A 27,662-nucleotide genomic window follows, 5' to 3' on the forward strand; every position below is an offset into this window, starting at 1 on the left:
AGATAAGCACACATAAACAATCCTAATAAAAATGCCTGACATTTAAAAGCATTTTCCATTCACTTTTTGAGAGGCAATACACCAGACAAATTCAGACAGAAGTACTGAGATATGTAAATGATCCTTGTAAAGCACTTGCCCCATGTTCCTTTTACAACATTGTGAGTTACTCCTTCACCACCTGTATTGTCCATAGCACTCCATTTCTATTTTGTTTTGCTTTCTCCCCCTAAGGAATCAAGCCCTCATTTTTGTCTGTGTATGTTTATCCCCTCCAACACTGACTACCACTCTTTCTGATCATGACAGCTGCTGGTGATTTAACGTACAAATGGCAGCCAGAAATCAGCAGGCCACAGAGTGTCATTTGTTATGCCGTTTTGTCTTTGACTCTGCACACTCTAAGGGCAATAAAGAGAAGGATGGTACTGATATAATTCAAGGTGATGAGCAGATTCTTCTAACTTGAATGGCCTTCTTGTGATCTTCCATATTATTTAAGGGTTCAAAGCTTTCTGAGATTTTGATCTTTTAAGAAAGCCATTTTCTCCCAATTTAGCTTCTCTATGTTGAGTAAGTGCAGGGGGAATACGACAGGGTGTTAAAATACAAGGTCAATCCAGAGAAGTATTCTCACCAGCAGCAACACAGAACAGTCTCTGTTGTTCTCTTGTTTCTTCTTCAAAAGCCCTAAGGGAACACAAATCCTGGGAGTAGGATGGGAGCAGGGAAAGATCTTCACTTCTAGCAATACAGTCTGGAAGCAATATAGTCTGGATGGCTGCTGAAAAATTGACAAATTTCTGGTATAATCAGCTTATATCAGGAGTGCGGAGTGATTAATTCAGATACCCTCTTATGTTATCTCATTTCTTCTTCTGTAAGTTGTGAGTTCTGTGCTATGACTTTGAGAAGGACAACCCCGTATCTCACTTTTTAATGCAGTTTGCAATCTTTGATTATTTATATATATTCACTCAACTATAAAATTGTAGTTTTACGTAGATATTTGGTATTTTGATTAATGGGTCAGTTTACCTTCTTTACAATGGACTTGGCAGGGCAAGTTGTTCACCTGTAGTAGACTGGAATGACACAAATACATGCTAGGCTAAGAACCTACCTTTATTCTCCTTGGTTTATTTAGACTACACTGGAACTGAGGTAGGATTTTACCTGCACACCAACAAGTGTACAAAATTCTTCAAATGAATTTATTTTCATATGTCTCCTGCAGTTTCTCTCATTATCTTACTTTTTCAAGGTACTGTCAGGCCAATTTAAATGTCTTGGAGGGGGAGGAGATTGGGGAAAGAGGGAGAGACAGAACTGTTATAGGTGCAAGGTTTTTTTTTGTAAGAGCAAACCAAGACCAAGAAGATAAAACAAGGACCTTGAATAACATTAGTGACAACATATGCACAGGAAATGTTCTTGTTTGATTTATTGGAAACAGCTACTATTCTGCAATCTAGGTACCCTAGTATTTTACAATAGCATGACATAAAGGAAATAAAATTATCAAAACAAAACTCCATCTCAAAATGAAATATTCCTTTTTCCATCCTCTTTGGAAACTCTCTTTTACAACGGCGGCATGTTGTGCCTGGCATAAGTACAGTCTGCAAGAACAGGTTAGGTAAACGTGTATTGGTAATGGCATTCAAAGTGCTGATCTGCAGCAAGGCGGGAGAATTGGGAAGGATGACCTCCCAGTGCCGGGGTGCTGAGGGGCTGGGGGCTCCCTCGGGACTGGGGGCTCCCCAGGGACACCAGGGCAGGGCTCATCCCACCGGCCCAGCCAGGAGCAAGGGCAGGCAGAGAGCAGCCGGGGACAGCCCCAGCCCTGGGCATCGAGCACCTCCCTGGGGACAGAGCTGGGCCAAGGAAGGGCTGGAACTTTGGCCCACGGGTGGAGGTCAGTGTCGAGCCTGGTGAGGGGAACCAGGGCGAGACGCAGCCCCAGGGTGTCTGAGGCCATCGAAGTAGTCCCAGGGAGTCAGAGGGGTGGGCAAATCCTCTTTTTATGCCAGCAATTCCATAAGCCACATTCTTATTTTATTTTTTCTCTGAGTCTTTCCAGTTTATAATGCTAGCGTGCAGGTACTTATTCCAGGGAAACGGTGAAGAAGCATTGTTTCCCAACTTAACTGGTACAGTAATTCTGTTGCCATCAATAGGATGACTTAGGAAAGACTTACCTTCTGGAAATTTATCCAATTGTCCAGAATCTCTGAACTTTTCAACATCTGCCAGGTAAATACCAGGTCAGCCCTTCCCAGTCATGCATTCAATTAGTGTAAGATTTTTAGACTGCCCTTACCACCATTATGTCTGAGTATTTTCTGATCATACATTCATCTATATGTCTAACATGTCAGGTGTGGTTTGCTCTCTTGATCTCTCCCTTTGGCAAGAGGGCAAGCTCTCCAATGGTTCTGTTATTTGCCTAGTGTCACTCTGTGTGTCATCTACAAATACCTACTGAGCAAAATTTTCTATACAATACTAAATACTCTCTCAAAAGCAAGCAAATGAGCCTATATTTAATCAGTGATTAGCTGTAGAAGGTGGCACATGTGCCTAGTTCCTGCACCAAGAGAAGTTTAAATGCTTTTGTAGACTGGAACACCAAAAGAGGAGATAATCCTCCAACTTGCTGTTTAGAAACTCTTCTAAGCTGGATATGGATGCAGAAATTATCTGAGATGGAGAGAACTGAATACAGATTTCTCACACCCTGAAAAATTTTTCCAAAAGTCATACCATCTGCTCTGGAAATCTTGGGTACTTAGTTTTTAACTTCTTAACAAACATCTTAACAAAATAGGATCCTATTTTGAGGTGTTCTGGGAAGACATGTATTGAACAGAAAACTAGCAGGGAAAGAAATGCTGATAAAGGCCCTTTTTATACCATACTACCATACTGATCATAGTCTTTGCGCATGATGTTGGCCGCTGAGGACAAATGCTGCTTTTATACGATGGGATCTAGACCCAATTTTCTTTTCCCAACCTTCCCTAATCATCAAGGCCAAAAGGATTTAGGCTCTGAGTGGAAAGATGAAGAGCTCTTCATTTTTCTCTTTGAAGCTGTCCCATTTTGCAAAGAATAATTATATATTCTTTTGACAGAGAGACCAAGGGCACCAAATTACATATTGCTCTCTAGACTACTAGTTAGCTCATTAACCTGTATGTGGGGAGATCTCAGTATTGTAGCACCCATGTGGTTTTACATTATTTTATATTATAATAACTGTTGTTGTTTTTTTCTTATTATTTTGATTTAGGAACTAGGTTCTATTCCCACCTCTGCAATAAACGGCATTATGAAATTTCTCAATTATGCTTCAGTAAAATAAGGATAGTGATACAGGCATCTGTCATAACACTGGAGTATATTTTGCTTACTAATAAAGGATATAAAGCACACAGAACAGCAGTCATTAGAAATCTAACCTTAAAATAAAGTTTTTTCAATTTCCAGCTATGCATGGATTTTCCAGTGCTCAAGGTTATTTTTTGGATGAGAACAGTAAGATTTTTGGGTTTGGTTTTTTCCTGAAGCTTTAGATCTGTGAATATTAGCAACGTGTTCAGTGAAGTTGTAGATTTCACTCTGCAAATGAAGAATTAAACACCTGACAAGTTTGCATGCAAACAGTGGTTTCCAGTTTACTCCAGATAGAATGGAAACAGGAAAGAAATTTTCCTAGTCCAGTAAAGCACCGTGCAGACTTCAAATATTTTCTGTTACTGCATTTCATGTCTTTATCCCTGAACAGTGGGAGGTCTGGAAATTATTTATAGAAAAAAAGAAAAAAGGTAAACTACCTGTTTTTGCCTGGAATTTTTTCTGGATAAGTGGTACTTCTTGGATCAGGTTTACTAAATACAACAAAATCATATTTCATTAATATTAAAATGGAATTAATTCCTCTGCTGTCACACAGGAAGTGACAACAGGAATTAAAGTAGCAAAATTAAACCCAGAAACCTTAATATTTGTTTCTATATGATAAGGGCTAAGTGAAATCCACCTCTAATTATAAAGGTATAATTTCAGAGTTACACTGGCATGTCTATTACTTAACTATACATAATGCCAGGAACCCCCCAAACCCAGCTGACATAAATGCTGAAAAGCACAATGAAGTAACATCCATTAAAAAGCAGTATTTGAAGCAGAATATAATAATATATCTGGGAAGGAAGTTTGTAAATTGTTTTCACAATAGGGTGAGAAACGCTCCTGGGGGTTTGATTTTGGGCACCGGAGCGGCCAAGGGTGGCCCCGTCCTACGAGGGGCTGTGGGGAGAAGCCCCCCGACATGCCGTGGGGTGACCATGGCCAGGGCCCCCCCAGCCCCGTTGTCCTGGGACCGTGTCTGACCCTGGTTCCCGGCACCGGGCCTGATCCTGACCCCCACCCGTGGGCCGACAGCCCGTCTTAGCCTCAGCCCATCCCTGTCCCCAGGGAGGTGCTGGATGCCAGGGGCTGTCCCCCAGTGTCCCCTGGAAATAGGGGTAAGAAGGAATAGGATACTTCACGTGCCGTTATTTTCCAACTCAGCTGCGATTGATCTAATTTAAACGTGTACTTGGAGTATTGAGCAGCAGATTTATTTTTTATTTGGGGGGATTTGTTTGTTTGTTTGTTTGTTTGTTTAATTTTTAACAGATCATTTCCAGAAGCTCAGTGAGGTTTAATGATGTCATTACAAGGTATATTGCATTTTCTCCCCAGATTATATTAATTAACTATCTTTTACTTCCAGCGCTCTGTCTCCCTTCTCTTTCTTTGTTGACGGTCAGAATATAAATCAAACCAAGCCTCTTACAAAAACTGAGTGGCCGTGAGCTCCAAGGGCATCATTTAGCCTCATCTTCAGGGGGTTAGGCAGGAGAATGTTTGCTTGCATTCATCATTTTTTTTGCAGATAGCATAAGCCACAACAAATATATTGCTCTCCTGGTGAAATCTTTCTCTTTCGTGATATTTATGTTCCTGAACAAAGCACTATTTAAGTACCAATTAATGTCATCTGTGAGACTAGGAAAAGCAGAGAATGTTCTCTCTCTTTCTCTCTCCTCTCTCTTTTTCTTCTTCACAGAGGAAGAGTGCCACACCACTGCTCTTCTGTCACCATCCCATAAAGTTGCTGCCCTAAATTATTCTGATACCTGTCTAGAAAAGCTGTAGTGATGGGATTGGAATTACTAGGTAATTTTGACATCAGACTTCATCTAGGTCTTTTTTCTGTTTTATTCTCATGAAATGGGAATACCCCCCCCCCCGCCCCCGGCATTGAGGTGAACATACAAACCCTTCAGAGGACTGCTTTTATACTCCAAGTAAAAGTTAGACCAGAAAAGATGACAGAAAACCTCTTTCAGTCTAGGTCTGAAAGGAGATAATGTGCTTAGGATGTGTTTGTTACCTTCCAAAGCAAAACTTGCTGAAACATTCATTGTTGAGGTTGGTATTTTCTTTGCTTGCTTTGCTCACATTTTCAGCCAACAGCTATGGCAGTGTAAGAATACTCTGCTCCAATGAATTTTTAATTCTCTGCCCTTCTGCATAGTAAAAACATAAATCTATCTTTCATTTCTTTCAGACTGCATTTCTGTCTTTGTCTTCTTAGAAAATCTGAACAGTGATATTATTTTGCTTTGAGACAAAATTATTAGAAACACGTCCGCTTTACACTGACATATAGCCATGTCCAAATTTCCAAACTTGATTGCGCAGCTTGTTAAAAGCAGAGCTAGTGAAGTTTCCCTTTGTCTGGTGTCAAATAATTTCATTGTAGGCTGCTCTTGCTTAAAAATGCATGTGCATAAAGAAAGAAATGAAAACTTCCTTTTGCTCTCCTTCAAATCACTGTGGCTTGGGCCATTGCCTTTAATGGAATTAGGCTCTGATGCATATAAAATACAGTTCAGTTTTGCAACCTGAATGTTTGGATCTTCTAAAACTTAAGGTTGGTTTGGTTACATTCCCTTTATCATGTTGTTGTAAGGCTTTGTTATACATTACTCTTCACTTTTAGTGAACCTCAAAGATGAGTTACCCCAAATATGCTTTTAAGTTGAGCATCAGATGAACTTTAATCTTTGAAGTGCATGTATTTGGAAGCATTCTGTTTCATTAATTGTTTGGCTTAATGGAATTTTCCATATTGTAGAATAGACACAAATATTTTAGTATATATTCACCTATTGCCTTTGGCTCTCTTCAGTAAGAACGGTAAAAGTTATCTGAACCCTGTTTGCCATTTTGGATATCTTCTGATTTACTCAAGTGGTTAAAATCCAGGGGACGCTTTAATCAGTGCTGACACAGCAAACAGGAAAGCTTTAGCACAGTATGTTTCATCTTGACTCAGCAAGATTTCCAGCACTCACATTTACGCGTTTTTGACAGGATGCTTCCTAAATGAAGCATTTGCCTTCTGGAGAACTACACCCACATAGATTTCATTTTTCCTGATGTCTGTCAATATCATGAACTTTATTAACAAATTCAAATTCAAATTCAAAACAACTTCAATTCAAGAAAGCTGTCCAAGTTAGTTCTTGCTCATTTCTTACATATGAGGATATCTACAAAAACACAGATGCTCAACAATGGATTTTAATGGATGTGTGTATTTGTTTATATATATGTATCCATTTCATACCAAGACAGATTAGCAGATTAGAGACAAAATAAAACGAAGGAGCTCTTTAAGAAGAATTTGAGCTCTGATTGTAGGGATCAGTGCAATGGATTTAACTCACAGTTTCAGAATTTCTCGTAGCATAATATTATAATAAAGTCTTACTGGCTGTCTTTTACGTTACTGCAAATAGAATAAACAACTTTCTATTCTTTATAGATATCTGATGCCAATGTTTTGCAATCAAATTGCAATAACTAAATGTATATCAAAGATGGTTACTTTGGCTCCTAAGCCTTTGTGTAGGTTTTAATTCAGAAGTCCCAGTGCCATAAAACTCGAGACTTGAACATGGAACAATGGCAGGATATGATCAGCTTTCTCCATATATAAGACGTACAAATATTTAACAGCCTTGCAAAATTGGAATGACAATTTATCAGCCTAGGAAGACTATCTATTTATCCACCCTTTACCCTGAGGAATGATAGTACTTAAATAAAGAAAAAAAAAAAAAAAGCCTACTATGAGCAGGTAAAATTTTGAGAGTCAAAAACTGAAATGCGTGCTTGGTTGTGGGTATAATGCATGAAGAAGGGGCTGAATTCAAATCTTGAATACAAAACTCCATTCTACACTAAGGAACAAGTCTAACTTTGTAGTATCATAAATGTGTTTCTACCCTTCTGTTTGCATTTACTGATAGGAGCATGCTCCTGTAAGAAAAAATCCAGTGGCAATTTACCAGATTTTGAACTATAATTATATACACACACACATATCTCCCCACACACATATATAGTGACTATAATGCAGGAAGCATAATCTTTACAAATTGTATTTATCTGTGCATTGTCATTCCACTTAATTTTGCAACAATACTGACGAAAAACTACTACACCTTGTTCGAATCAGCTGAGAATATATTAACGGAAATACCTCTTTTCTTTTTTTCTTTCTCTCAATAGGCAGCTCAGCAAAAACTTGCATTAAATAATTGGACTTTTATTTCAAGTAGTGAAGTGTTTTAATATTTCTAAGTTTTGGAAGAACCTGTGTGGAAGAAACCAAAGTCTGGTTTTGAAGAAACTGAATAGGCAAGCTGCTTAGAAATCCATTGCTACATATCTAAAGCAGGAATTGGGGGGAAAAAAAAAAAAAAAAAAAGATTTACAGATCTGATTCCATTTTGTTATCCTTTATAAGATCCTGTCTTCTGTGCTGGAACTCTAATTTACTCCAAAGACAGTTCTTCACACAGACAGCTTGTTCTATTATGCTTGTAAATTGTAAATTTAAACATAAAATATTGTTTCTGATACCTAACTGAAGGATAGAATATTCTTATCCTTACAGCTGCGTACAGATCGCATCCTCCAAAGCTTAGCATGCCCTACTAGGAACATTACAGAACAACAGGACTGAGAGGCTAGTCCACGCTTTTAATCTGAGGCAAGTTTAAGTACACTTATATCATCCCTGACAAGTATTTTCTGAACTATTTTTGAAAACCTTTAATGAAGGAGATTTCAGAACCTTTCTTACCCCAGCTTTTGGGTATAGAGATTTCCCCTTAATATCCAATCTAAGCATTTTCTGATTAGTTCAGTTTACTTTTGTGTCCAATATGCAAATCAGAGTCCTTAGACACTTGCATCACATATGCTTAAAGGAAGAGGCAAATACAAAAGCTACTGTTTAAAGGCATTTACATACCTATCGCTGCCGATAGGCACCTACTAGCATGAAGAAATATATGGGAGATGCTGAACAGTCAATTTCAATGGGAGTTGGCTGGATGCAACAGGTATCTCCCCCACTAAAACAAGGAAAGGGGAGCGGTTGAGCCTCTGTACTGCCTGATACGCTTCTCAGCACTTCTCTTGGGACACAGCAGCTATGTACTGGGTTTTTATGTGTCCTAAAGCTTGTGTCTTCACATGTTATCATACTGAAATTCACAGTGAGCTAGGGAAATCGGCAAAAGCTACGTCTTTAAATATCTTGGGAGCCCAGGCTGTAGTACTTAAAAACTTCCTTTTCCTCAACAGTTCTGCATCCTATCATGATTCCCTCTGGGACTCTCCCAATGAACTCAGAAAGATTTCTGTGCATACATGGACCAATGTCTACATTATTTAACATTAACCAAAAAAAAAAAAAAGGGTATGTATATCATATACACAGTTCATGGAAAGAGTTCAGTTACGGAAACAAATGACAGGGTATGGTATGGTTAAGTTTTTCAGAAAAAATGGCATGCAAAATGTGAAGGCAGTTTCATTAAATAAAAACACTTCCAACTGCCCATGAAATAGAAAGGAAAAACATTTCCTTCTCCTCCCAAAGACTGAAAACAACCTTAATGTACAGTATATGTCTAATATTCAAGAGATACTTGGAAATAAAGAAAAAACAGTTCTAAGAAGGGCAAGGACCTTCTTTCTTTAAAAGCAGAAACAAGAATTTAACAAACTCCTTTAAATGAAATAATTGTCACAAATTTCATCGCTTTTCTTTATAAAATTAACAAAGCCTGTAGGTGACTAAAAGTCCCGCTACCTACAGCTAGAGAAACATTTCACTGTTGTTTGCTTAAATCAATAGCTATTGTTGGTGCTTTTGTTTGATTGTGTTTTGTATAATATATACATTTCAAAAAGGATCCCAGAAAATATTTTGTAGTTATATAAATGTGCTAGACATACACATTAGAAGTTTTTAACAAGCATATTTTTTTGTTCGGAGTATTAAATTAACAACTTCAGGGCTCGGTCCAGTAGCTGTTTGTACAAAGAGCTCTCGCAAATTGATCAGGAGTCTTGTTTGGATCCATAGCAGGATGGTTTCCATACAGATGATTTATATACTTCTATCTAACAGAAACTGTCATTATAAACAAACAAACAAAAACAACAAAAGGAAGAAACCCAAACTCTATTACGACATAGCAGTGGCTAAATTCAGCTTCTCACACATTCATCCTGTGGCAGCACTGGTGGGGATATCAGATTTTCTATATAACGGCATGATCCAAATTCCACTGCAATCAATGAGAGGTTTTCTCTTGTCTTACTTCGATATTGAATCATCACTAGGAATTTGTTCGAATTTGGCTAGACCTTGGTTGATAACACAGTGTTCTCTCATTGGTTTTCAATATTTGACATATTAAGGTACAGTAGAGAAAAAAACACAATACGAAAAGAAAAAAAAAGAAAAAAACATTTTACTAGATTTTTACATTTAGTAAATGGTACTTAAACTCCATGGACATGAAAGTAATTTTAAACTTTACCTTTGAAATTTTACCTTTTTCAATATTTCATAGAAAAGAAATGCTCTAAGATACCGTTTCAGACCACAGAATTATTACAGACCATAAAGATTATATGCAAGGGCTTAATCCTTTTCCCAACAAAGATGGTAGCCAACCCCTTTTAACTCCAATGGGAGAGGGGTCAGCTGAGAATGTGCCATGTTCCTAATTTCAAATCTCCTTTGTGATAAAAGAGTCAATAGTTTGGCATATACTTTGCCTTTGTAATTTGAATTCTATCAACAACTATTCCTAGCCACAAGAGAAATATTTTTAGGCAATATATTTGTATAGTTTCACAAAACTATGTCGAAGAGAGATGTGTGGGTGTTTGTGTGTGTGTGTGTATGTACGTATGTATGTATGCATACTTATGAGTTTGGGATGATTTTCTTAAAATACTTAACTTCACTTACATTATATTTTACATTGCAAAATGTACAGACACCCAGTGTTCTTTTTAACAACATATACAGGTGAGTTTATAGAGGCTTATAAAAGATTTTGTGATTCCAAATTAAAAACCATAGAAATATAATCAAAATAATGGAGAGTGATTTATACCTCTGATAGTACATAGCGCTCATTCTGGTAATATTGACAGCTGCATCTTTGGCATTGAAAATTCATTACAACTTTTAGACAAAATGTTGTTGCTTACAGCTTTTTTTTTTTTTTTAAACAAGAAAAACAGGATTGACCAAAATACGGATATTGGGGAAGTACTATTAAAGGTTTCTTTTATTTTTGTTTTTAGCAAGGATAGCTTAGGAACCCTGAATTACCTTCTCACTTTAGTGTATGGTGTAGACTGTATGAATCCATTTAAAAATCAACTAAGTTGTACCACGTTTTTCGGAAAATTATATATAATATAATATATATATATTTTATATTTATTTAGAAGCTTTGAAATAGTACAGTAAACACTTTGCAACACGGTGTATAAACTACAGAATGTCTTTGATAATTTTGTGGGTCTTCAGATTAACAACATTTTTATGACCCACAGGTGAAAAGAACATGATCACAATCTCTCTTGTAAAGTTGGAATAGTTTGGGGAACACTTGATCACACAAAAATAATATAAAACAGTCAAGTTTAAAACAGTGATATTGCATTTATAATGCACATTTCTTTTATCTGTACGATTGGCTTCTTGTGGTGAATATAAACATCTAAAGGGCTCAGTGACATTTTGGAGAGAGAAAGATATATAGTGCTGTAAACAGGCACACACTGATCAGAGAGGCAAGAGCAGTTGCCTCTGAAGTTTCTACAGTTCTACACATTTCAACTCATTTCTCAGGCCTGCTGAGAGCAATTAGGTCCTATTGTTGGCCATGATGTCTCCAACAGCACACAAATCCTTCAGTTACACAGAACTGGATGGCCAAGATAATGAAGTTGAAAGTTGATGCTTTTTGTTGGTCGACTTTTGTGCAAATCATGCTGCTTCAGGTAAGTCCTGTAGAAGTGACTAGCATATCCTTTTCCGTGCTGCAGGAAAGAAAGAAAGACACTTCTGAGAGAAAAAAAAAAAATCAGTCTCCAAGAGTTCTTAGGTTTAGTATTTCTTAGAGTGTAGAGAAACAATCAAAACTTGTCACAAACTGTCGCTTAAGATTCCCATTGTAGCAAACAGTTTAATGTTGATTCACTTTTCAGAGAAAAGTCTTTTTGAGGCTTGATAGCCCGAAAACCAAACTTCACATGCTGCTTTATTATTCTGTCTAACATGTCATGGCAAGTATTCCAATGTGCCTATACAGAATCGGTATAAGAACAAGGCAAATAGTCAGACTTGCAGGTTCAATATTACTGGAATTTCCAAGCCTAGTTTTTCCTAGTTCAGCTTGTTATTTGAAGCAAGATCTAGAATCCCCCAAAGACTCAGAAGCCGGTTTTCCTTCTCTTTCAAAGTGAACCATTATCCTCATCACCAAATGACCTTTTAGTCTGGTTTGACAGAGATGAAAAAATGGTGCATTAGTGCTACAATTCAAATTTCAGCATTTACTGTCAGGCTGGAAATTAACTCGTGTTACACAGATGAAGAAGGTCAATGCATTAACAAACCCATATCCTAATCCACCAGCTGTGGTAGCTATATTACCTCAAGACACTGGCTATTTTAACTGTAATTGGGAGCAAAGGTAACAAATGATTTGTACTGGCATTCAGGAAGACCCTGGGTTAAATTCTGATCTCCGTCACATATGAAGTTGAGACAAGGAACTAACTCACTTGCTGAAGTATTATCATCATCATCATCATTATTGTTTAGTAAAGCTTGTAATGATAAAATCAAGTTTTACCTTAGCTCCAAATCAACTAAATCCCTACCTGAAATTCAGTGATATTTCTGTGCCTGAAGTGTTACAAGTAAACCAAAAAGGAATCTTAACTTTCAAATGGGTCTTTGAATCAAGCCATCCGTATATACATGTTGATGCTTGCATGCTGACACACAAACACATCCAGTCTCCGTTCCATTTAACATAAATATATACATTAGCCATACTTATTCACTATATATATTCACTAGGAAACATATGAAACGTATCTACTGTATCACAGGGAAGTTAGATTACTTACAGGAAAAGGTTAACATGGATGTTGTATGTTCATCTAATCTAGTCTGCCTATGCCATAGGATGCACGCAGAAAAATGTGAAAAACATTTACGTATAAGCTATCTGTTCAACATACAGACAATGGCCAGACACGTTAGTAACATTAAAATTAAAACATCTAATATATTACGTTTTGGATGTTTCAGTTCTGTAGCAAATCAGTAGCAGAATTAGAAAGGATTTTTAAAAGCTTCCGCAAGTTATTTTTTTAACATTGTAGTTAAGATTAATGAGATCAGAATCTTCACAATGTTTTGATGCAGTGTATGATCAGACCGATCAAGTTTCTAGACATCTTTTAAAATATGTTTTTAAATATTACAAGAAACAATCATTCCAATAATAGTAATAACAATAACAAGACTTATATTTGATCTTCATAACTTTTTTCCAGAAGTTCACTAATAATTTCAGTTCTTTTGTGAATACGTAGGTAGGGTGGTCTAGATTGCTGTCTGCCATTGAGGAACTGATGCTGCAGTACAGTCACAGTAGGACTTTCATGGGAGAAAACTATACAGATAAGTAACCGGGGCAATTGCTGCTTTCATGCAGCACTACTGTCCTTCTACTCCTGTCTGACACAGTGCATTGGTGGTGTTGATGTGGCACTTGAGGTGCACAGAAAAATCTGTTTACAATATTCTTTCAGATAATACAGAGATTGAGTTACCAGCTGTGTCTAGTCTTTTTCCATGTAAATTAGTGCATTTTTTTTGATTTTTAAACTTCAGTTAATATGCTTATATTACAAAACAATCAGGCCGTTTTATAGAAATAACTAAATATTACACATTAGGGTGCAGAACACCTGCAACTCTCCCCACCTACAAAAATCCTTGTCCCAAATCCTACAATATCCTCTGCCAACACAGAAAGTGCATTGGATTTCAAAGGCAACTTTTGACCTTCATGGGTTTTTTTTCCGGTATTTGCACAGAATTTTATGTGCAAGAAAATCTCTCCATGTCTATACCAGTTTCCGTCTTTTTACAGATGGGGAATATAAATCAGAGAGGTTAAATGGAAAGGAGGATGGACTTAGCTTAAAACAGAGGGCAATGAAAGTTCTGATATCTGTTTCTGGCTCTGTGTGTGTGCATGCATGTGTGTTCATAAATAAACTTTAATAAGAAACATGAAGCCTCTCTGTATCACAATTTCTCCATCTGTAAAATGGGAATAATATTGCTTACCTATCTCCTAGAGGTGCAGGAAGGTTTAAATCACTATTCTTTATAATCCACTTTGAGATCCAGAGATGGCAAGTGCTATAGAAATGGAAGTATCAGAGTCAGTGTAAGAGCTGGAACAAGAACACCATAATTTCTGGTGCCTAATATCTTCTCTGAGATCACAGCTCTCTCTTTCATCCCTATTTTATCTCCTGTTCCAAACTCTCAAACTAGTGCATAGGGAAGCTTCAAGTCTGTGTGAGTACGGGTACTAGTTAGAAAGAGGGTTTTAATAATAAGCAGTTTCATAATTCTGTTAATGTAATTATACTATTTGTACACATATTCTAATAGTGTTTCAGGTGAACAAGATGATTAAAGAATCACAAATATTCCAATTAAAGCTCTTAGGTTACACAATTTGTGCTGTACTGACTATTGATCCTTCCCCACAGACCTTAACAAAGATTTTGAGTGTTACAGTAAGAGTGCTTAATGCATAAAATTTATATAGATTTGTAATAAAAACTGGAAATAGAACCCAGCAAAAATATATTAAGATTCATTTGTTCCTCAGTACACATTAGTAAGCCTCCTGTTCACAGTGAGCTAGTTCTGTGTACACTGATGAGAGAAGATGTGTAAAGACACCAGTGGTAGATGAACAGAAAAAGAAATGAAAAACATTAACATAAGAAATGAAAAAGAGAAAGCATGCAATGATTATTCCTAGCTTATGAATCAGAAATGAACAGAAAATACTGCAAAGCCCTAGTCTCCTTAATAAATCTTCCTCTCACCCTGTTGTGAGGCATCCTATTGCATCCAAACTTGATACCAGACTACTACTTTACAGCCATGAATATAGTCATATACATTTCCTCTTTTGGCAAACCCTAGAAGGGATTGCCTGTACTTGGAAGACCTTCTAACTCTCTGAATCAAAATTTTCTCCCGCTTAGTGTTGCTAGCTAATCTAACTAGGATGGAGACAAGGTCCACTGCTTCCCTCCACAGATGGCAAGCAAAGCAGCAAAAGAAAACACATCCTATACCTTTTATAATGATTGTCACTTTCATTCTATACTATATTTAAGAGCTCCATAAACTCCCACAGCATTATATCTGCTATAACAGAATGACTGCTGAGTTCCCCCAAGTGCCAACAGTCTAAAGATCCAAATCAACCCCTAGATAATAAAATCTCCAAAGAATATCAAATGCCAGGCATGCTGCTGTTACAGAAATATTGCTGATCCCCCTGCACTTAGGAGAAAGAAGACACTTGAACCGAAAAACCTATCTTTTAAATCAAAGCAAGAAATGCAACAGAACAGGGGAAAAAGCTGGTATGTAAACTGTCACCTTGCTACTTCAGATCAAAATTCTGTAAGTTAGCACAATATCCAAGTAATATTTGTCTTCATATGGGCTTTCAGATATGGGCTTCTATGCAAGCACTCAACGCATTATGTTTTTCCATGTGGGTCCCCTGTAAAAAACGTGTGCCTCACCATGCCACATTTATGCAGATCAGGTGGTCCCCATGCAACATGGCAACTGATACAGAGTTTGCGGGAGGCTGTAATCTCCTGCATTCCACTCAGAAATAGCCTGGCTATTCAGGCTTTGCAGTGAACACCTTTCACTTGTAGTGAACAATAATTTTAAAAGGAGTTAATTACCTCATATACATTACGGCAATGTTGGTTTTAAATTTGCATTACTAATTTTAACTCTCTTTATATTTTTATGGTTTGCTTTACAGTCTATACGTTAACTGTAGCAGATGAAATATTGCCCTTGACTAAGTCCCATCAGCTTTGACAGAGCCAGGAATGGATAATTCTAGTGACAACCAACAGACCGCAAATTCAGCATTCTTGGTTTAACTCGTCCCAACTGAATAGAGACCAGGATTTAAGCAGTGGTAGAAAGTATTCTATATGAAATAACCTGGCTGCTTCAGCTAACCTGGAGCTCTAGTTCAGTTATCGGCAACTATATTTTTGGAAAGAGATCAACAGGTGAATGGGAATGCAGAGTAAACTACCATAGCTCCCTCACCCTTTGTAGTGGTGCATCCAGGTAAAGGGTGAGACACACGGCTGGGGCTGGGGCTGGGGGATGTAGGATGGGGATTACTCTGCTGCCACCCATGTTCTGTGGATAAAAAAGTATTCCAGTCATTGCAGGTGTCAATTCAGTATCTTATGCAATCCATAAAGTCTTTTTTTTTTTTTTTAATGAGCTATTACTTAAAGAAGTTTTTTAAAGCATTGCTAATAATATTTTATGAGAATTCCACTAATGGCATTATAAAAAGAGATTGTCTTATCCAGTCCAATAAACTTTGGTACACAAATATGAAAATAATATTTTTCTCATATATCTTTTCCTCATTAATTAGTTTAACAGGAACATTTTTTCTTTTCTTTCAAGGCTTTAGTTAGAGAGATTTTGTGCTTCAAATCTATGTACTCTGTAGAGCACACTTGGACAAAATAGCTTGCATTCCACATGACCATGTTACATTTTACACAATGTGGTTTTGTTAACTCTGTATTATATCAAATAGTTGAAAAAATGAAGATGGAACATACTTACTTTTGTACTTTAAAAAAAAAAAAAAAAAAGGCCAACTCTCCCCTAATGTGAGTGAGTCAGTTGGCTCTGGTGGCCACTGTTTATGTGCTTATGTGTGTGTCTGAAGACTCCTGAAGGCCACCAAGGGAGTTAGGTAAGAATGAGACCACATTCTGTCTGGCCATTTCTGGCATGTGACAAGATAGGGAAGGCAGGAGAAGCTCCTGCATGTGAACATGTAATTTGCACCAAGGCAGCATTTGTCCCTAATAAAGATATGGAATTCAGTATGAATGAAATGTTCTTTCCGGGATCTGCAAAACTCAAAATGTAAATATTGTTTCTAAAATAAACCAACAGCATTTGGACTGATGGGTACAATTACTCAGATTTCATGTGAAACGAAAAAAGATTGTGAGCATTAGGTCTTCAGGCTGTGAATAAATAAAGTAGGCCACAATGCAAAAGTTTGTACTTGTTGCATTGAATCTTTTCTGGAAACAGACTTGCTTTTAGCTAATAAATAATCCTCACAGACCATTAAAATCTCTCCTTCCTTTGAGAATACATCTTTACTTCTGGAAAAAGATGATTATGCCAAAAAGCTCTCTTTTGCATAAAGTGAACAATGTAACCACATATATTGTCCTTTCCTGTTGTCTTGCATTAAGTGCATACATTTCCATGTCTATATTCATTTAAATCAGTTCAAGAAACAGTGATTCCCGGCCAAGCCAAAATTTGACAGTGGTGGACGCTGCACTGACCATAATCTAGTGAACATGACAAGTAGTGTTACCTACTCCACGAAAAGGGGGAAAGAGGTTTGTCCTTTGCACTTAAGTACAAAACTGACACTTTCCAAATTTGAAATTAGTGTTGAATTCTGTATCAACAACTTGAACAGATCATCACTCTTTTTTGAAAGAAGTTTATTGACCAAATTTCTGACTGACACATATTGCCATTTCTATTAGCTTCATTTCAAAATTGGAAAATACATACTTAAAAGATATTTTTGATGTTTGGAACATGTCTTGGTAAATATTTTCATATGGCAAGTGGGATACCTGATACAAATGTTGACACATCATGACAGTCACTGAAATAATGTTTCTCTGGTGCTATCGAGTGCTCTGAGATTTATATCCTGCCTGGACTTAGCTGATCCTCCGAAAAAAACCCAAACCATTTCAGTTCTTAAGAATAAGGAATAAGTATCCAAGTCCCAGTTCATGTAAGCACCAGATAAAATTTCTCCCCTTTAGGACTATCCTCAAGCATAGGCTTAAGTTTAAGCACTGACCTTAATCAACATGTGCTTTACATTAAACATATGATTAAGAAGGATTTTCTTTTGAATCAAGTCCTGGATTTTGTCATCAATGTTCTGTGGCACATAAGATACTTTTATGTGCATTTGATTTTCTGTTCTAAATGCTGAGAATTTTTTTTTCACTGCCCACAACAGCCCAGTGGCATAGTATGTGTCAGATTTGATTTATCTCTGGTTGCCTTTACTTACTACAGAAACAATGCTTTTTAGTTACTACAATTCAGCACAGAAAGTGCTACGCTATATTCTATAATGTACTATAAAAATACCAAAGACAGTTTTCCCACAAGATACAGTGAGCAGAAGAAAGCATTTTCCTCTTTCTGTACTATTATAACCTTATTATCTACCTGAAAACACTAAAGATAATACATGACATCACCATTATATTCAGACAATCATGGAATATTTAATTTTGCAAGGGTTCTTATAATTATGTACTATATTAAGACCAATTAAATGACTCCTAAATTATCCCTGATGTTTGTCAAACTTAGCAGAGAGCATATACCGTAAGAATGTTTCCAAATTCTCCATCAACAACTTATTCTAATTGCATACATGTTCTAGTAGCAAATTCACATTCTTCCCGATTCACTGTAAGCTAATAAATTTGGTACTTTCCTTAGTAATACCAGTATTTGATTCTTTTTTTATAAAAATTGCTTATGTATTTGTATGCAACCATAATTTCTTCTCCTCAATCTTCTTTCCTTCTTCCTCCATGCAGGTTTTTTTTTCCTTTCAAAATTCACCATTTTATTGCACTTGTCTGAAATCTACACTACACATCTCTTTAAGCTGACAAGCCTGAAAATGAACATGTCAGTTTGAGAGTTAACCAATGCAGAGTACACTAAAGGCTGGCTACAATTTGACTTAAAATTTTCAGTGCCCTGGGGAGAAGAGGAGGGATATGAATCATTCCTCCTAAAGTGCCCAAGTTCCCTATAGATTCAAGGGAGAAGGAGACATGTATAAGCCACCGTTTGGTGGCCTTCAGAGGTGCCTAAATTAATCATGCTGGAGTTGGCCTGAAATAATTAAATTTACTTGTTCTTACCCGAGGTAACATGCGTTACAGTATTACATCAGCATCACACTGTGTATTCCTATCCAATTTATCTTTGCCATGTTTTTTCCACCACCCCTCTCTCCTAGCAGGGATTAGGTGGCATTAGGATCTGGCAGGTATGTCCCCTCTCTTTTTGTGAACATTTTATTTTCCATTTCTAAAGCACAGTACTTAACATTGTTTTTCATGAGCAGCATACACTCAGATTTCAGAGAGTCCTTCCCAGTTCAGCAAGATAACGTACTTAAGTGTATCATATAAACTTCTCACAATCCTTTCAAAACTTCTCTTAGTCAAGAAGACATATTGGCTCGGTTTCTGTCCGTAAATGAAATTTGCCCATGACCATTCTTTGTCACTTAAGACTACCAGAATGGAATGACTTATATGCACATTATTAAAATTTCTCAGCCTTACCGAGCAATATATGGGGGCCATATAGTGTGATCATATTCAATCTGCTTCAGGCATGGTCCCTGGCCCATGTTCTGATGCCCACACCACATCCAGGACTTGTTAGGGAAGAAAGCTAGTTGACACAGGCTAATGGCATGCCAGAGAGTGTAAGAGTACAGACCATAACATTCCAGTGCTGGGAAGGATCCTGTTTAATTAATTAGAAGCAGTGTAGCCATATTGGACATAAAGAATATTGCAAGTACAAAGCACACAGCACTTTATCTCAAGTAGAGCAGAAAAAAAGTTATTACTGCATCTCATTTGTAAGCAAGAACTTTTTTAGATCTCAATTCCTATCAATACCCACAGCTGTGTGCAGGTACTTCCAATTGTCATCTGAAGTCCAATTGAGAAGAGATGGATGTCAAATTAAAGCACAAATAGGCAACTAAAAAAGTCACGAAGTGACAGAATTTTACTCTGACATAAGATGAATCCGCAATATCAGCATCTGTAAAATTCCTTATGAATAAAGAAAGGTTGCATTCAAGCAGTTTCATAATGAATCCTTTTCCAGTGCTGAATGCAGCCATGATGCTGGAGGTGAAAAGATAAAGTCAGAGGACTCAGGTCACTTGCTAAAACAGGAGTCTGTCATCCCCGTAACTTCTTTGGTGAATCTACTCTGCATCCATTTTTTTTTCTTTCTAATCCACATTACTCCTGATAACCTGTGAAAATGTCATGTAAAATAACATCATTTACACATATGAAATAGATTCATGTGTATGCAAGAAATGCAGATTTACTCTTGCAACTCATACATGAACACAATTTTCAGGCAGAATTTAGGAAGCAAGTTCTGAAGATTTGCTTCCCCATGTCCACAATATTTTCTTCAACCAATAAAGACCATTATCCTATCAAAGAAAGAAATTAAATTACTTTAGGAGAGTTTGGATCTTCAGTGAATCCATGTTGATTACTATCATCGTATTTAGTTCTTCCAACAATTTATTAGGTATTGAAGTTAAAAATTACATTCGAATTGTCTGTCTCCTACTTCCTGTCTTAGAAGAAGGTACCAAAATACATCATATGACTTCACCATACTATGTTTCTAAAACAAATTAAATATATTGACAGCTACTTCCCAGCAGCAGTCATTCTACTGCTAGCATGAAACTGTGGATTCTCGGTGGCTAGTGTACAAATAGAGCTGTTTACAGGCTTGCCAAATAAATAGCAACACCGATCCCTATAGTGTGCTTGTCCAAACACGATAAATAGATGCAGTTCCTTCTCTTACTGGCTATTTGTTGCATTCTTTAAATGGCTTCCCTATTTTTCTGCCTTTGGTCAAGGAAAAAAAAAAAAAAAGAAAAGGAAGGGAAGCCCTCAAAAATTAAAGCAGTGGAAATGACAGTGGAAAATCAGAGTTACAGTGTGCAGCAAAAGAGCCAGAAACAAGAATAATTTCCTCTGCACTGCAGGCCAAGGAGTTCCTCAGAGAGAGGCAAGCAGAGAGAAGACTTTGCTGCGCATAGACCCAAGATCAGCCACACATTCAATTCGCCAGCTCCTGACTGTCACAATAAGGAGGTTCGTACGTTTAAGAATAGCATTTATTCATAATTAATAGATTTTGCCTATCAAAAATAAATAACTTTAGTGCCTTTGAAAATTTTAACTGCAAACATCTCATTGCTTTCCAAAGAGACTCATGTCCGTAAGTGGCTAAATTACTTTTGTCATAGGATTTAAATTTATAGGACAAGAGGCATTTTGGAATTTTAAACCAGCATAACACAGTAATCTCAAAAATTACTCCTAAAGTTTCAAGCAATCTTTCTGCTGGTTTTTTTCATATTCCACTGGTAGGAGTCCAGAAAATGGTATTTCATTATTTAAAAAAAAAATCTCCACAGATGGTATATTCACAGCAGACACAAGCACTCTCAAAACTGACATAAATGAATAAATATAGCACCAGTCTGAGATAGTTAGATTTACAAGACTCCTATGTCTTCCAGTCAGAACTGGCAAATACAGACTTCTACAGCTATTAGAGGAAAAGAAATAGTTAAAATTATATATTTTTAAGACAAACTAAAAATATAATTTTCTTTCAAATAAAAGTTGCTTAAGTTTTTTTAACTTTTTCAATTATTTTCCTGCATTGTAGTTGCAAAGAGCTGTAGAGTCATCTAAGATAAAAGATACTATGTAAACCCAATAATGGGTACATTCTTTTATCAGTATTTTGTACAGTACAGGGTACTGTTAATTCTGTCCAAGATCACAGTTACAGAAAGAGATTCAAGCAAATAGTATTTAAATATAGCAGCTAACACCTGTGCTTTAAAATTAAAAGAATGCTTATTTCTTATATTCATTATTTTCATAAAAGTTCATAAAAATAATGTAATTTATAGGTTTTATTGGGCTAGGTTATCTTTGCATATTTATATATTCCTTTCTAATTTTGCTTTCTGAATTATCCATTTCCTTTCTATTATTGCAGTAATACTCTGTAAGTGTTCTTCCCTTTGAGTGATAGTTGCAAGAGGAATACATTCAGATGAAGAATGCAAACCAGTCATGAATGCGAGAAAAAAATACCTTTCAGAAGTTATGCAATAATCATTGAACTGTGAATCATCGTAAGCAGTTTATTCAAGATCATAGAGTACCTACAATAATGAGTTAAAATACATGATAGTCTTGCTCTCCCCTTACTATATTTTAACTAGTATTACCTGTTTATTTCAGGTTTGGGGCTTTTTGTGTAAGCTTTATTTACCTAGTAGAGATGATATACCTCAAGTTTGCCACTTCAGATACAAGTGAATAAATCTCTTAGCATTTCAAATACAGCAAAAATGGGAATGCTCTATCAGACTTTTTAGAAAAGGAAAAGTATTCAGTTAGGTTTCTTAGCATTAACAGATGTTGGCTTTTCAACTCAGCCTCCATGTTTGCTGAGCAATTTTGCATGTACAAAGTCATTCTCATTTGTGCAGAAATGAGAGCTGTATCCTGTCCCAGAGGTAAATTCCTGAATATAAGTGAAGAGTTCCACTGTCTGTGACAGGATATGCAGGATATTCAGCTATGCAGATCAGATTTAAAGTTGAAGGATTCAATTTTAACATTCTTTTTGAGCACAAAACTGTACTACTCACAAAGGAACAACTCTTACTATGCTCATATAATTTGTTTATTCATACCAATAAAAATTGCATTTCAATGCAACTTTTTTTTTTTTTAATCCAGCGTTACAATGTTTTCTTTCTTCTTACCCCAAGAACTGTAATATGTACATGCAACTTATTGGTGCTAATTTGTTTCTTTTACTTCTGTGCATTTTTACTTCAAGTATGTGTGAAAATCACAAACTGAGTTAAAAATTATTAATGAAGGGATCAGACAGCTCATAAGTTTACCTGATTTGTATTAGAAATCAAGTGGGCTAATTTTAAAAGCAAAAATGTAGACAGGCCTCATTTTTAAAAATTGATCAAGTGTCCCATTCAAAATAGCTGTTATTTATGTTTATGCAAATGTAATGCTATAATGTCTATCACAGCTGTGATAAAACCACACAACTAATTTCCAGAAATGAGATGCAACTAAACAAAAAACTGAAGAAAATTCTTCTTCCATCATATTAAATGTACAAAATTGTAATTTCCTCCTCCTTTTTTTTTGGAAACTTTTCCAAAACAGTAAAGACTTCTTGCTTAAAATATCTTTTCATATATTTATGTTAAACATCAGCAGAAAATGTGTTACATATCCTGCCATACAGAAATAGGCCTTTTATGATCCTAACTAGATCAAAATACCCCAAAAATATTTACACGCACTTTTTTTATTCCTTTGAAAAATAATCAAAGGATTGTGAGACACTTCTTGTCCTGGTATAAAGATAAGAACATTTTTCTCCTCTAGGTCATTTGTTCTAATCTAATTCAGGAAGATGGATAATGATTGTAAGTTAAACCATTCTTTGTGCTAGTTCTGTGGTAGATTCTTTGAAATAAATTGACAGTCCAATTCCTAAACATTCAACTGTGCAAAGACTTTTGAAAGCTTTTTAATTTTATTTGTAAACCAACCTGACTTGGATAGGTCAAGTTGAGCAGGTGACAAATACTTTGTAGAACGAGAACCTCAGACTACATCTATACTTTCACACAAACATAGGGGCTTGGCTCAGACCCAAGCCCAGTCTCCCTGATTGCGTAGAGACCTTCATTGTACCTCTACTGCAGAGTGAGTCAATGGCTATCCAGGCTGAGAAACAGAGGCACAGAATGAGAATGAGGACCGTTAAATTTTTTGGACGATACAAACAAGTCTCACGCAAATCGTTTGACTCTGCAAGCCTAGACTTATGTGCATCTATCAAAGGTAGTGTTGATGTTCAGTAACCATGCCACACAAATCAAAAGTTAGCCAAAGAAAGGAATTTTTTTTTCCCTTCCAATTCACCTTGCTTAGGCAGCCAGCTCTTTGAGGAAGAGACCAGCTTTTTTATCCTCTCTCTATGTATATGTCATACCTAACATGATAAAATCCTGATTCACACATAAAATATGTTGATGGTGTTGGCAATAATTACCATGATAATGAAATCGTTTCATCAGTGAAGATGAAGATGCTTGCATCTATGTAGAAAATATTGCAGAGCTAATTAGGGGGCTACTTTAGAACACAATTATTATTCCAGAATGTCTCCTTGTATAAACACTGTTTTTCTGTGTAGTAAATTGTGCCTTTATGTAGTTTATTTTAACCTGCTTCCAAAGTAGATTAAGCTATGCCAAAGACATTTTTTTAGAGCAAAATAAGCATTTCTACATAGAAAGTTAAGGTAATATAGCAATATTACCCTGTTTTCATATATTAAAAAAATCCTAACCTCTGAATAGGTAGAAAAAAGTATTCTATCAGTAATGTCAGTAGAGCTTTCCTAAAGTTACTTAAAGTATAATAAGAAATGCACATCTAGAATGTTTCACAGTTACAGAAAAAAAAAATAAAAAATTAAGCTACTTCTTATCATCAGTTATAGACCAAAACGTTACTGACATGGATGTAATGGTGTTATTCCCACTGTTACCATCCCAGGACCTGGTCCAAAGCATTAGAAATAGATCATAATCAGACTGATCGGGTATTCATTGTGAAGATAGTCTCTGTCAAATATCCTACAGAATCTGGTACAAGAGTTTGAATCTTGGATTAGGATTTTTGGTCACTACAGTAAAAACACTTAGAAAAATAATGGCTAATATAACCACCACTGAATGAAAAATCATCTAGAAATGGTTAGAATCTATTTTAAAAATACAGGAATTGTTCAAAAGCTACATTTTATTTTCATCACCAGTGTTAATTCACTTATTTTATTTTCTCCAGTCAAGTTCAGAATCTCATGTTTTATGAACATAAAATACATTATGAAAATTTCTTAACTGTTTGCAGAAAGGCTGTGTTCAAATCACATGGATGAATAAGAAGAAATAAGTGTAAATTACACAGTAAGAAGAATATGCAAGTTGAGAAGAATCCTGGAGTCTCTCTATGAGAAAACTGTTTTCAAAACCCCTACAATTTATTGATCCCATCACAATTTTATAACCTGTATTCATAACAAATACTTAAAACATATGTAAAAAGTATATGCTTCAAGATATACTATTTGAGTACGAAGAGATCTACTTTTGGTGTATTCTGCTCAGAATAATATACAGAATATGTATGTTTATGTGGAAATTGCTATATGAATAAGTCCAATGGCTTCACCAGTAAGGTGAAAATTTGATAATGGGACATAAAGAAACCCTTTCAAGTATGAGGATTTATATCTTTTTCTACATTATAATTTGTAATATAGCTGCTGCTGTTTTCATTTATCCATGCAATGACCTAAACCTCAAAAAACAAAGAAGCAAACACCCAAAACCCCACTATTAAGCCTTTGGTTTCAATCATACCCATAATCATAAGTTTGACAGATTACTGTATTATTTGTGTCAAATGTGTATGATCTTATCAGTTCATGACCTGGTTGCCCTTCAATTGTTTTGCTGCCTTGCTGCTCTCATGTTATTGAGAACAGCAAACGAAAGCGCCCAGCTTACCTTCTCTATTTTCATGCACTCTCCTCTTTACTTCATGTCCCTACCACAGCTTGTCTAAATTAATTAGTACTAAGCTTTTGATATGACTTTGCATATAAATATTTTCAGTATTTTTGCTGTTACGCTATGTATTTCTATGGAATGAATAGACTGGCTAGAGCAACATAGTGATATGTTTTGTGTAAGGGTTTTGTAATTATTTCTTAGTCTATTTTCAATTCAATTCCTTTTTACAACCTGGCATTTTATTTCCTTCTTGCTGGCTTTCCACATTGGGGGAGGCTTTTCAGGGAATTATTCCATGGTCTTTTTTCTCAAGAAGAGTTCAAATTCCTCATGATAATATACATCACCTTCCTCATTTATCTTTTCTAAGGTTCTGCACTGAACGTACCCATTGGAACACAGTGCAGGAATCACCAAGCAGACACAAACTTGAGCAGATAGATACACTCATACAGCACAGTGAAAGCTCCATGTAGAGCTACCAGTTTACATTTGTAGCTATTGCGCTAATGGCACAGCTTAAGCGAGTAACTTTGCTCAGCTCTTCCACTGTGCTGACACTGCTCTGCAGCTTTCAATTCCAGAGTGAGCTAGGTCAGAAGCAGACTGGGTTTTCTGGACCATGCTTCACTGCACAGTGTGGGCATACGTAGTCTATTAGAGGCTTGATTGACCTAAACCATTTTATGTCATCTGCAAATATTGCCTCCTTTTTCTCATCTCCATTTCTAGATACTTTTTTTTTTTTTTTTTTTTAATTCCATGGATCTCCACGTGGACACTTGGGGAACTCTGCTTCTGCGAAAATGTTCCATTTATCCTTACGATTTTTTTCTCTTAGGCACAGAGAGTCTGGTAATGCTTTGCCCTGTGACAACACTTGCTTACTTTAGTACCTTCTTCTACTACACAGAAGCTATGCTAAAGGATTTCTTTGACAGTTCAAATACACTATATTGATTAATTCTCACCAACTCTATCAAAATTCTAATAGATTGACAATCTTTCTGTGCAATTTTCCTGGGCAGATGCCAGCTACCTTGTTCCTAAAACCTCCGAGTTACAATTTTATGTCGTATGCTAAGGTTTCTCACTGGTCTCTAATTAACAAGGTTTTCTAGTACCTTTTTTAACAATAAACACAACTTCTGACATTCTTTGGTTACTAGCTTTTGTTAGAAACAAAAAATTAAAGAAATGCATAATGCACTGACTTCTTCCAATTTGTTTTAGTCAATTTTTCAGCAACATCCTCTTCCATGACTCAGTCTTGCACATTTATTTGAAACAGTTACCCGGGATGGGTGGCTTCCTATATATGCCTGTCTTTCTTTCTCCATCCCGCCTCTGGTAAATGCAAATGCAATGAAACAGTTTAGAATCTCTGCAATGTCCCTGTCTTCACTAACTGCAGCTCAAGAGACCCACCAATTCTCTCCTAGCTTACTATATTTGACATCTTAAAAATTGTCTATACTTACTTGCATGCCTTTGGCTATTTGCTCTAAGAAGTCTCTCTTATCTCCACTGATTACTATCCTAAAGTTTACCTGCTAGAACTTACGCTCTTTTCTGATCATTTTGCTCTAAGAATCACTCTTTTTAAGAGACCTTTTTAGTTCAAATACTTTTTGTATTCTGCAATATGCTTTTTCTTCTTTGTTACTGATTTTTCATATGGCCATTTTCATACATGCTGCAACTTTTTATACAGTATTTTTGGTGAATATGAGGGTTCTGTTTCATACATTTTAACCACTTCTTTTAAAAAAATAGTTCTACTGACAAACTGATTTTGATATGATCTTCTTTGTTAAGTCGAATTTAATTTTATTACAATTGCAATTAGCCAGTGGCTCAACTAAAGTTCCTTCCTGAATCAACTTCCTCTTATGCACTCCTCTTGCCTTATTGAATATATTATTAATAATGAACCATTTACTCATTGCTACAACTATTGTGCTCACTTTCTTTTCTTTGCTCCTGTTGTTTGCTATACAATTATAACCCAGAATTTTACTAAAGAAAATATTAAATAAGGGAAAATAAAACAGAGAAATATTACTTTTGTTCTGTAGCAGTTTTAGCTTTGAGGTTCAAAGAAAAAAAGCAAAAATAACCTGAATTCTCAAGCATGGATTACATAATACCACTCATTTATATTCTTTACTTCTGGCATTTTACCTCCAATTTTTTATGCTGTTATACCAGAAAAGTGTAAAATGTAGACCAATGTCTATACATAAACACATTGTTCAACAATACCACTCATGTTAGCTGAACAAAATTTTAAATCCCTAAACTATCAAT

The 27,662-nt window shown here is 36.1% G+C and overlaps 1 protein-coding gene across 1 annotated transcript in view; it reads right to left on the minus strand.

Annotated features, from left to right (window-relative positions):
- Nucleotides 1–6,500: 6,500 nt before the first annotated feature.
- The window catches only part of LOC115344010 (collagen alpha-1(I) chain-like), a 38,491-nt gene continuing 17,329 nt past the window's right edge, over nt 6,501–27,662 (minus strand). The window contains exon 6 of the mRNA XM_030020726.2: nt 6,501–11,487. The gene's annotated coding sequence lies outside the window, so the exon portion shown is untranslated. The remainder of the gene's footprint in view (nt 11,488–27,662) is intronic.

Source organism: Aquila chrysaetos, chromosome 1, assembly GCF_900496995.4.
Source record: "Aquila chrysaetos chrysaetos chromosome 1, bAquChr1.4, whole genome shotgun sequence".
Lineage (NCBI taxonomy): Eukaryota > Metazoa > Chordata > Aves > Accipitriformes > Accipitridae > Aquila > Aquila chrysaetos.